Source organism: Grammomys surdaster, unplaced genomic scaffold (assembly GCF_004785775.1).
Source record: "Grammomys surdaster isolate TR1022 unplaced genomic scaffold, NIH_TR_1.0 190, whole genome shotgun sequence".
Taxonomy (NCBI): domain Eukaryota; kingdom Metazoa; phylum Chordata; class Mammalia; order Rodentia; family Muridae; genus Grammomys; species Grammomys surdaster.
Window position 1 is genome coordinate 1,969,045 of NW_021604635.1, and position 12,522 is coordinate 1,981,566.

The window sequence follows — 12,522 nt, forward strand, 5'->3', positions numbered from 1 at the left end:
CTACCTCTGCTGGGTGGTGGGCTACCTCTGCTGGGTGGTGGGCTACCAGAGCAGTTAAAGCATTTAAGAACTCTTATTAAAAGTAGATTTTGAAAGCTTAAAGCCTACAACTTTTCATGCCGTTCTTTTAAATGATACAGGTAAACATTTATATTACAGTCTGACATACAATCCAAACTAACTATTAAACAAAGACAAATGTCTTTCATCTGCTCAACAAAAAGCAGAAAACTCATCTTTGGCTAAACTGTGCAGCCCTGACAAGATACACCCTTGAGGGTGTCTGATCCTACCTCAGACTGCTTGATGCTGTTTCCTTGGGAGACTTGTTTCCAGAATGGCTTCAAGGAGGGCTGCTGACCCAGGTGACCTCAGTTTGCCCAACCTTCCAGACTGATCCGATGAGAACCCAAGCCTGAGCGTTCACAGCACCCAAACACTGGACTACAAACGGCAGCTGGCTTTCTTTTTTTTTTTTTTTTGGTTTTTCGAGACAGGGTTTCTCTGTATAGCCCTGGCTGTCCTGGAACTCACTCTGTAGACCAGGCTGTCCTCGAACTCAGAAATCCGCCTACCTCTGCCTCCCAAGTGCTGGGATTAAAGGTGTGCGCCACCACCGCCCGGGAGCTGGCTTTCTTTTGACTTAACCATTTCCCCAATTTCCTTTGGGCCATCCCTAAAGGAATTCTTTACCCCAATTCAACAGGAAACAGTTGCAATAAGATCATCGTCCTATTCCCTTAAGTTGGGGTGGATGGTTTTGGTCATTTTATGAGCTATAGATACATTGTCATTTAAGGGGATGATTTCAAATAGTTATGGTCTTCCAAAATCTCAAAGACTCACAAAATATGGCATTTAAAGTGGTTTTTTTTTTATTAATTTAAGGCTTCTTTGACATTGAGACATGTCAGCTCCTGACAGCACCCATTTGACTTGGAAGAAGATGATGAACGCTGAAGGACCTCCGTTTGGAGATTGCGTGTCACTTATGGCAAGCTAGACACTGGGCAAAAGAAAATGCTCCAATTTTAATCTGCAGACAGATACAGTCCAGAAATGACAAATGGATGCAGGAAAAATCAACTGCCAAGCTCTGTCAAGACAGGTCCTTCATAATCCCTGCTTCACAAAGGGTCTGTCAGGTGTTCTGGACCAGAAGGCTGAAGATGACACTCCACTGTTTTAGAATACTGGGTAGCTTCCCAGGCAGCTAACTGTCCATCATTTTGGTAATGTTGGAAGTGCCTGCCTGCACTTCCTGTATACTCAGATAAAGTTTATCTCCTTCTCTGGTCTCTGATGGGGTTGAAGACTAACTAGATGGTTATAGCCTCACAGTTAAGCTTAGGTTGTTTAGGATGTGAGAAGATGTTTTTAGGTCTAAAGATGCTTTAAAGATGGTAATACAAGTTAGGATAGAGAATAATTTAGATCCGGAGGAACTCTAAACTCACCAGGATAGGATAGATAATAGAATACTTTCTCCCGAGTTGCCAAATACAAACAGACTGGACTTTTTGAATATAACTCTTACCTAATAGTTCTCATAATTGTTTCTACTCTTTGCTGTTTATTATTATAAGAGAATGAGCCTTTTTATTTATTTAGATAAAAAGTGGGAAATATAGTGGGCTGGTCTGACGCTGCTGTGTATTCTAACGCTAAACACTGGCTCTGGAGATCTGGCTGCCTGTGAAGAGCAGATCCTCATGTATACCTGGTGATGCTATGTGAACCTTGCTCCCTAATTTAACGGGTCAATAAAAGGCTAGAGCCTGTGATTGGGCAGTGGAGAGAAAGGTCAGACTTGAGAACTGAGTGAGGAGTCTCAGGGAAGACCAAGGGGAGAAGAAAAGGGCACGGAGGTGGAGGAGGCCGCCATGAGAGGAGATGGACCGCAAGCACGCGGCCAGGAGAAACAGCGAGCAACGAGGGACATTATGCCTGGGAAATCATTTGGATTGTGTGTGTTTTATACTGCCTAACAAGAATGGTTAATTCCTGAACCCATTCTGCAAATTGTCTGAAATCCGAGCCGCCACTTTCGGCCATCGCCCTGTCTTCTCTGAGGTCTCCTAAACTGACGAATGACTCCACGTACCCACAGACTCTGAGTCTCAGCCTTCCGTTCCTCTTTCCCTGTAAACGCCCATGCTCCATTTAGTCTGTTTACTCCCTGCCCAATCGATATGAGAAACATGTCTCAAGCCCAGCCACGTCTCCCCAGTCCCTCTGCTCAGCCCTGGTCCAGGCTCCCACAAGCTCTCATGAGAATTTCCTCTATTTCGCTCGCCTCTATGCTCAATCTCTTGTCCCCTCGGTCCATCTCTGTGGTGGTCTGTACATGCTTGGCCCAGGGAGTGGCACTATAGAAGGTGTGGCCTTGTTGGAGTAGGTGTGTCACTGTGGGCGTGGGCTTTAAGACTCCCATCCTAGCTGCCTGGAAGCCAGTCTTCTGTTTGCTTTCAGAACAAGATGTAGAACCCTCAGCTCCCCCTGTGTCATGCCTGCCTGGATGCTGCCATGCTCCTTGATGATCATGGTCCTGCCTGGGACCTTGATGATAACGAACTGACGCTCTAACCTGTAAGTAGCCCCAATTAAATGTTGTTCTTGTAAGAGTTGCCTTGGTCGCTGGGCGGTGGTGGCACACGCCTTTGATCCCAGCACTTGGGAGGCAGAGGCAGGTGGATTTCTGAGTTCGAGAGTTCAAGGCCAGCCTGGTCTACAGAGTGAGTTCCAGGACAGCCAGGGCTATACAGAAAAACCCTGTCTCAAAAAACCAAAAAAAAAAAAAAAGAGTTGCCTTGGTCATGGTGTCTGCTCACAGCAGTAAAACCCTAAGACAATCTCCCATGAAGGCGTTGGATACATTTAAACCTAACAGTGCACCCTGTTCTCTATGTTCTCTGTACCCCAGTCTCCAAATCTCTAACCTTTCTGATGTTCCTACCTCAGGGGTGTTACTTATGCCCAGTGCCTAGAATGTTCTCTTCCAGCCTCCAGCCAGCCTTTTGCCTAATTAACTTATCCTGCTTCCTGGGGGATGCTAACTCCTCCACTCTGAGACCCCACCACAGCGATGTCCTTCACACTTCCTTCCAGCTTACAATTTCTTATCTGCTCTTGTGATACTGAAATGGATGTTTTCTCTTCCCTGCTAGAGTGTAACTTACCAGGTAGGACCTGGGCTGCTTGATTCAGTATTTGAAGCTGGGTCTCATTCTGTAGCCCATGCTGGCCCAGAACTTATGTGTTATCCTGTTGGCTTCAAATTTGTGGCTTCAGCCTCCAGAGTTGTGGGATTACAGGAGTGAGCCATCACACCCAGCACAAGTCTTTTCTTCAATGTACAGCCTGTTTACTTTATTACTTTCTGGCCTCAGTTGGACTCCTTCAACTCTCAGAAAATAAGAACTGAAACTGTTAGGTTAACCTCTTCTTATCTCCCCAAAGGTTAAACCTTTTATAGACTCAAAGGAGCTTAAGTAGGCTGGAGAGATGGGTCAATGCTTATGTGCACTGGCTGCTCTTCCAGAGGTCCCCAGCATCCACATGGCAGTTCACAGATGTAACTCTAGGCCCAGGGATCAGACTTCCTTTTCTGGCCTCTGAGGACACCAGGCATTCATGTGGAATATATATGTAGGCAAAGCACCCACTCATAATAAACAAACAAACAGTCTCTTCTTTCCCTAGTTCTCTGTCAGAACACAGCCTTTCTTGGGAACCCTGTCCACATGGCTGGCCTGATGGTGGCCCCAAGGACTTTGCTGCCTCATCATTATCAGAACTATTGATTATTTCTGCCTGTTTCAAGTGTCTGATACAGGCCAGTGTCCAGGCTGGTCAGTGCTGCCGTTTTAGGACCACTTTCTCATTGCGTACACACACAACCTGCCCCTGGGGAACTGGAGCCAACTCTGTGTTTTGTTTGATTCTCTGATCAGGCCCCATTTTCCCCAATCCCAGGACTGCACACAGGCTGTCCTCTCTGCCCAGGAAGGCCACTCCCACCATCCCCCCGCCCCCTCCCTCTCTGAAGTCTTACTTAGTTTTCAAGCCTTAATTCCCCTTTTTAAAGCTTCTTTAGATGGAAATCAGCTCCTTCAGTTCCCCTGCTGGTCTGGATCACAGCCTTTCCTTCAGGAACTACCACAAATCACGGTTTCCTATTTATGTGTTTGTCCTGATTTGATGATTCTCTCCCTCATAGGCTATAAATGCCTCAGGGACAGGGTGTCTGTTTTTCCCTGTCCACACACAAGGCCTGCTTCCTCACTGTGCTAGGGGTGGGACACGGGCCCTGCACATGCTGGGCAAGCCCATACACGGAACTGCATCCCAGGCCACTAGGCCTGTTTGCACAGCAGGGTTCCAGGCGTGCTAACTGGTAGAGGCTGTGAATGGACCAACTAATGAACAGGGCTGCTCTCAAAGCAGCTTTGAGGAAACTTGCCAGCTTCGAAACAACCCCAAGCCCAGGCAAAACTCAAGGAAGTGTAATTTGAAGAAACACAACACTTTGGGTCTTGAACTTGTAAATGTTTGGTTTGGTGTGTGTGTGTGTGTGTGTCTCCATCTTTTTTTGTTTTGTTTTGTTTTGTTTTTTTCGAGACAGGGTTTCTCTGTGTAGTCCTGGCTGTGTGTCTCCATCCTATTGGGTTGGTAGTGACCTCCTCACAGAAATTACTTTCTTCTGCCTGGGAGTGTCTGGGCTATGGTTTTAAAAGGCCTCCAGTGGTCTCTTCTCTCCTAGTCCAGAAGGAGGGTCTTGGAAGAAGGATGGTCTCTGCTCCCTCCTTTTCTGCATGAGAGGCTCTTTCTGTCCAGTTCAGGTCGAAGTCTGCCCACCATCCCTTGCTGATCTTTGTTCTTAAGAAAGCCAGCCTTGCAATTAAGCTTGTTACAAATGTCAGCACCCTGTGTGACCCTCCTCCACCCTCTGTCCATTTTTGACACAGTCCAGATTTGGGGATACTTTTGCTACTAAAGTCAACAGGGTGGCTCCTTTTGAGGTTCAGCGTTTGGGGTGGGGCGTCTCTGGAGCTGCTTGTCAGTCAGAAGCCTCATCTATACCTTGGGGTTCCTCTGCCTGTGTCATTGTTACCTGAGTTGCTAGGGTCAGAGCTTGGACCCTGGTGGCCCTCATCAGTCTTGCTGGGCCACTAGTCCTCAGCAGGCCTACTGCTACTACTACTGGGTTTTCTGGTTTTTGATTTTGTTTTGTTTTGTTTTTGAGACAGGGTTTCTCTGTGTAGCCCTGGCTGTCCTGAAACTCACTCTGTAGACCAGACTGGCCTCAAACTCAGAGATCTACCTGCCTCTGTCTTCTGATTGCTGAGATTAAAGATATATGTCACCCCCTTGACCCCAACCCCTGTCTGGCTTCACTCAATAGACCAATTACACAGATAAAGGAGAAAGCAGAAAAAGGAGGTTTATTCAGGATGACCACATCAGGAAGAAGTGGAGATAGAGAGGTCCAGTGGCCTCTCCAAGTCCATCTTCAGGGTCCCCATGTGATATCTGGGTTTAAAGAGAGGACAAGAGCTGCGTACAGTTGGTCAAAGTGTGATCCAGTTTGTTACTGACCATCTTTGTCTTGACTTCGGTCTCTTCTGTGAGGTAATTAGACAGTTTGTTAATAACTGTGTGGAATATTTTTCTGGGGAAGAGATCCTGCTCCGGCTGGCATCTGGGCCTCAGCCTCTTTCTTCTCCCAGCATCAGACCCTTGAGGAAGTTCCAACCTTGGGGTCAGTTGTTTCCATATCTGACAGCCAGAGGGAGGGGCACAATTCTCAATAGATTACCTTCATTCCTGCCAGGATCAGACTGGGGCTGTGTTCTGGGAATGGGAGCTTGTGACCCTGACCTGACCTGACCTGTCTCTCCTCTCGGCCCTGACCTGACCTGTCTCTCCTCTCGGCCCAGCCACACGGCTCTTCAAGCCTGGAGTTAAGACAGTTGGCATGAAGGGTAAGCTGGGAAGCAGGGACACTGAAACCAGGTACAAACATAGGCAGCAAAGGAGCCCAAGAGGGCCTAGGTGGGCACAGGGGTCACTCCCTCACACTCTGCATGCAAGCTCACTCTCTCACCATGAGGTCTCTGTCTTAGGCACTGGCCACGCTTGGTGGAGAACACAGCAAGGAGAAGGCTAGCTGAGCAATTCAGTCTTCACCTGCTGCGGCTCCCCAGAGGCAAGAACATCTTTGTTCTGCTTCCGCTCTGGGAACTTGGCCTCTGTCAGTTACCCCAATATCTGCTTTCTGGGGAGCCAGTCTATAAGAGAACCAAAAAGGTGAGTGGGGTACATAAGGCACCCCGTTTCTGAGTATTTGAAATGACTGAGGTCAAGCTGGAAGAAGGAAACCTCAGGTAGATCTTGAACTTGAAGGTCTGCTTCTGTTTCATGTCCCCACAAACCCCCAGAATGGGCCTCAACAGTACCACATTCTCCAAGCAATGGAGAAGACAGTGTTGTCGAAGACATCTTTAGAGTGCTGATGCGTTAATCACTTGGAGCACAGCCAGAATCACTGTGTTTTCCCACTGGTTTGTTACTGACAAACTGGGGCCTTTGGGCTTGCCACATCCTACTTCCTTCTTCTCAGACAATGCTGAAGGAAGCCAGTTTTGTAGTGTCTGTATTACTTGCAACTTATATCCTCATTCCTCACTCAAGTGCCTTTGTGTCTAGAGGTGCGTTTGGCAAACTTCAGTATTCACTGTTTACGCAGAAAAGCACTGAGATTCTTAAAAGCTTCCCTTGTAAGGAATGAAAAAGGATACACAGAAGAGAAGCCAAGAATTTATCCCTGCACACTCAACCTTCCCTCTGGGATGTCACCTCTCAAACTTTAAGAACTGTCTCCCTATCCAACTAGCCGCAAAGGCAAACTCCAGAGCCATTCTCAAGAGATAAGAAGTATAAATAAGACAAATATTACATGATTCCACTTGCAAAATGAAAGTGTTCTGAGACTGGATACCCAACACTATAATCAAACTTTACACTACTGGGGCTGGAGAGACTCTTCAAAGGAGCAGTGGACTTCTCTTCCAGAAGACTGGGGTTCAGTTTCTAGCACCCACATAACAGCTCACAATCATTTGTAAATTCACTTCCAGGAGATCTGACCTTCTTCTGGCCTCCATGGACACTAGGCCTGCACATGGAATATAGACATACATGTAGCAAAACTCTCATACATATAAATAAGTAAATAAAAGTTAAACTTTATATCAATAAACTGTACTCTTAAAGAATGGCTAAGAGGGCTTGTGGATATTTTTTAACCACAATAAAATGGTAGATTAAGGATCCAGGGGTCAAGGTCTGTGCCTACAGCCCAGACACAGCAGAAGTGGGAGGTGCATGTGGGCTCCCGTGTGCATGCGTGCCCAGACATGCACATATGTACAAGAAGGTTCTGGGGCTTCTGTTCTGCCTCTAGCATGCTCCAGAAGTTCTAGAAGCCCAGATTAATCTTTTTACTAGAGAATCTTGGGTTATTTTTACTTGGAGACACCAGAGGAGGTACCCCGGGGCCCAGAGTCTGGTGATTTGTCCTGGTTAAGTCTCTTCATCTCCAACTTTCTATTATACAAGAGAAAAAACCAGAAATGTAAAATGAGCTTCCAAAATGTCAGCTCTTATCTCTCCACTTGCTCAGTTATAAACTGGGGAGCAGGCACAGAACCTGTGTTCCAGACACACAGTGAGGACCAAATGTGTCATCCTGTGTGAGCCTGTGGCAGTGCGCCCAGCATGCTACGGCTGCATTGATAAAGTTCAGGTTTCTTGATGGGGTTGGGTGTGACCAGAGGACTTCATATTGCTGTGAAGGAACAGGGCACTGAGGTGGCGATGGGTCAGTGGTGTGGTGACTTCTGGAGATCTGCACTGAGCCTTCCTGAGTTATCAGAGCTTAGCTGTGGAAGGGGCAGCCGGAGGGCAGGTGGAATGACTGTGGACAGAGGCATGGCCACCAACCCGCCCCTCTCCCGGTCTCCTCTAGGCTCGCTGTGTTTTCTTCTGTTTTGTTGAGTGGGAGGATGTGGTGCAGGTTCGTGGGAGGTAAGAGACCACACGTGCAGGAAGCTGTAGCTGCTTGGGACACTTGCCATCTCTGGCCTAGCACCTCCCCTCCATGTTTTAAGCACCTGTAACGAGCCACCCAGACCAACTCCTGAAGGTGCCTTTTAAACCTGGTTCTTCCAGCTGTTTAACCCTACTGTTTCTGACTCACCACACCTAGGTGGTTATAATTACAGTGGAACAGTAACTGGGACTCTGGGAGTCCAGTACCAAGGCTCTGATAGAGGTCACTCAAGGGCTGGCATTGAGGAAGCCTATGGAGATCACAGCTCAGAGCTCACAGCTACATGTCCCCACAGTCTGCTCATGGTGTGCCCTTGGCTTTAGGGGACTTAGGAGTCCTGCAAGATGCTGCTGCAATCCTATACTCTGAAAGCTGGACACCACCTGAGCGCCGTCGTCTATGGCTCCGAGCCTTCTCTCGTCATGATCTCCACCCTGAGCTATCTGGGGAGGGAAAGGCACAATGTGCACACTAAGGTTGGCCATTTTGTCCTGAGTGTGAGAAAGAAGTTCCAGGGAGACATGACAAGTAGATCTGGCAGGTGTGGATCTAAACACCAACTCTATAGCTGGAGGGCCGGGCCCTGAAGAATCACTTGCCCACCCACCTCCGAGCCTGTTTCCACATCTATGTGATGGAAGTCATAATTGTGTCCACCTGCTATGGTTTGGCTCTAAAATGCCCCCCACAGGCTGGCTCATGTGTTTGAACAATCAGCCCCCGACTGGTGGCCCTGTGTGGGGAGTGTGGAACCTCTGACACGGGACCTCATTAGTGAACATGGGCTACTAGAGCTGGCCTCTGAGGTCAGTCCTGTTTCCGCTTCACCTCCTGACCACCATGATGTGAAGAGACTTCATCATAAGCTGCAGGCTGTTGCACCTGCCACGCATTTCCCACCACGATGGGGAGATACTCGGAAATACTCTGAAATTGTAAGTCCAAATATATCTCTTCTCCCAGAGAAAAGAGGTTTCCTCTTCTAATAGGGTCACAGAGCTGGCAGATTGGTGATTCATGACATGTGCATTTTAGCAAGATGGTGGGCAGGGCCTTCCTTGGAGACCAGATGGAAAGGTGTGAGCTGGAAGTATTTTTATTTACAACTTGACATCAGTAGAATGAATTGAATCAGTAGACACAGTAGAGTCAGCCTGAGGATGATTGGGCTGATCAGAACGCAGTAAAAAGTCTTTTGTGGTGTTCAGGGCTCTATCAGAGCCTTGTTGTTCTGGATATTGATGATCAATAGCTTAAAAGACAGATGCTACAGCATTATGGGGGATGACCAACAGTTTGTGACAAACAGGGTCTAGACAGATCCTTGACAGAGTAGAGATTTAAGGATTGTAGCCGAGAACACAATATGGATGCACAGGTGTCGTGCCAGAGTACAGGTGTCATAGAGCCTCTCTCCTTTGGGATGTCAGATCTTTCCTCAGCACCATGTGCAAAGAGCACACCCCCCACACACACACCGATGCGATCTGGCCGGCAGCCATGTGATAGGTTCTGGGACGCCCCACGCCCTTGCACCTTCCACCCACCCACTTGTTCTCCGTCCTTTTCCTTCAGCTTGCCTGCTGAACTCCAGTCCCTCTGGATGACCCAGTTTAACAGCCCCATCTAGGTGGAGCCACCCATTCTGTGGGTGACACCCTCTTGGTCTCCCCTGTGGTGCTGGGCACATTTGTTACAGTGTGGGGAGTAGAGATGGCATATCTCCTGCACGGAGCCTGTGTCCATCACTGTCTGCAGAAAGGGTCTGGCTGCCCATGGGTTAATTCTTACCATGATTCTTCTGGGTACAAGTGGCTCTTCTAAGAATGAGCCTATTGGGGGGCATTTGTGGGGCCAAGGGCAGGGCTACGTTAGTTCCCAATATGTGACAATTAAAAAGCCAACAACTGCTAAGTCCACTCCATCACCAGTTTGACACGTCTGCGGCACTGCAAGGTGTTCGCATAGAGAACCCGCCTCCTTGACACAGGTGTGGGGAGTGGGCTGTACAAGGCACGGGAGCCCGGGCTCACAGGGTGTGCAGACAACCACTCATCCTAAGGGTCTTCCCAGACGGCTGTGTCCTCCCTCGCACATGGTTGCCTTAGGCCTAAGGAGAGGTATGCTGTAAGAGTAGGCTCCCCACCCCCCAAGAACAGCACAGGGAAGACGCCACCCAGACAGAGCCTGAGGTCTCTACACAGGGCCCTGGACACAGAGCAAAGTGTATGTGTCTAAGGGAGGCTCGGTTCCCCTTGGGTCTTGGAATCCTGGCTGTTATAGGTGGGGCTTAGAGCAGGGGCCCTTGAGCCTCCCCGGTGTCCCGTGCACCCTAAGAGTCCATATGTCTCAATGCTGGATGCTGCCTAGCCTACCCACCCACACGTTGGCTCCAAGTAGAGTCCTGGATCGACAGTCTGGAGCATATTTAGAGAGAACACGGATCCATCCTCTCTAGTTTACAGAGGCTGACCAAGGCTACATAGTGAGAATTTGTATCAAAGTAAGATGGAGAGAATACAAGAGAGAGAGGGGAGAGGGGAGAGGGGAAAGGGGGGAGAAGGGAGAGGGGAGAGGGGAGAGGCTGCCCCGAGCTTACAGGGAGGGTGCTGGAGGGACCCACACAGCTGCCAATCATTGGCTTGACTGGCCTCGAGCCTGCTCTAAGCCTCTACGGCTCTGAACGGCTGGCATTAGGCACGGAAAGCTCTTCTTCCCAGGATCCCTGGCCAGGGACATTGGTACAGCTAAGGGGACATTTTGACAACAGAGTGTTGGGGAGGGCAGGGGAAGCATGCTGCTTCTGCATACATGCCCATTGGCAGTTTCTGCATTTCTCCCTGAACCCAGCTCCTCTGCAGCTGCAGTTGACTTCTGGTGACCATGGGGGCCTGGACTTGGCAATTCTCCAGCCTCATCCCTCTAGCCTCAGGTTTCCTGTCTTGCTGATCTCTGGTTCACTCATTATGACCTCTCTCTCTCTCTCTCTCTCTCTCTCTCTCTCTCTCTCTCTCTCTCTTTCTCCCCCTCCCTCTTCCTCTCCTTTCCCCCCATCACCTGTGTAATCATTTGTTCCCGTCTCACTTCCGGAAGTTTATATGCCATCAATTTTAGTATTCAAATCAAATTAACATATGACAGGTGTGGTGGAGACGGCTTTTAAAATCAGCATTGGGGGAGGAGGGTGGGTGTGGATCTCTTTGAGCTGGAGGCCAGCCTGGTCTACATAGCAAGTTCCAGGACAGTCAAGGCTATATAATGAAGCTGTGTCTCAAAACAATCAAATACGAACGTATATCACAGTCATTTATGTGGAGACACAACCGGGTTTCAGAGAAACAGAATTACTTTTTACATTACCAAAGAATAGGGGATGGAACACTCTTCCCTCCATGGCTTACAGCCTTCTGGAACTACTATTTGGTCACAATTTATAGGAATGTTGGAGACAAAGCCAACGGACTGTGGGTGGCTCCTGTCTCCCCAGTCCCTCCACCAGCTACCTCCTCTAGGGATCCAGGAAAAGTGCAAATTTCAAAATTCTCATTTCAAACACTTCCAGAAACTCTGAATAGCAAGGTTGCTCAGAGTCTACCCTAGACTGTCATTTGGACTGCTGGAGATAAACTTAAATTCTTAGGCTTACTGGAAAGCGGGGTGAGACACTGGGCTTCGGAGATACAATAAGCAAGGCTGAAGGAAAATACCTGCTGCTATCAGTGGATTGTACTAAGATTTAATCCAGTTTCCTCTTGCTCGCCTCCTCTCTGCCCATCCCCCCACGCTTTTTTTAAGCCTTTGACTGTGGTAACGCAGGTGCGGTTTACTATCTCAAGCTGGATTGGACTGATTCATTCCCAAGGCCAAGAAATCGATCTTATTCCTGCTCTGGGAAGCGAGCACTGGAGATGGGCACATACAGGGTGGGAGGGAGGAACTGTGCGCCTGGTATCACTCTCCACAATTTAAAAAAATGCATTTTCTTTTGAAAAATCAGTCAGAGATTCACTCCACACACATGGACACTCCACACACATGGACACTCCACACACATGCACACTCCACACACATGCACACTCCACACACATGCACACTTCACACACATGCACACTCCACACACATGCACACTCCACACACATGCACACTCCACACACATGCACACTCCACACACATGCACATTCCATACACAAGCACACTCCACACACATGCACATTCCATACACATGCACACTCCATACACATGGACACTCCACACACATGCACACTCCACACACATGCACACTTCACACACATGCACACTCCACACACATGCACACTCCACACACATGCACACTCCACACACATGGACACTCCACACACATGCACACTCCACACACATGCACACTCCACACACATGCACACTCCACACAC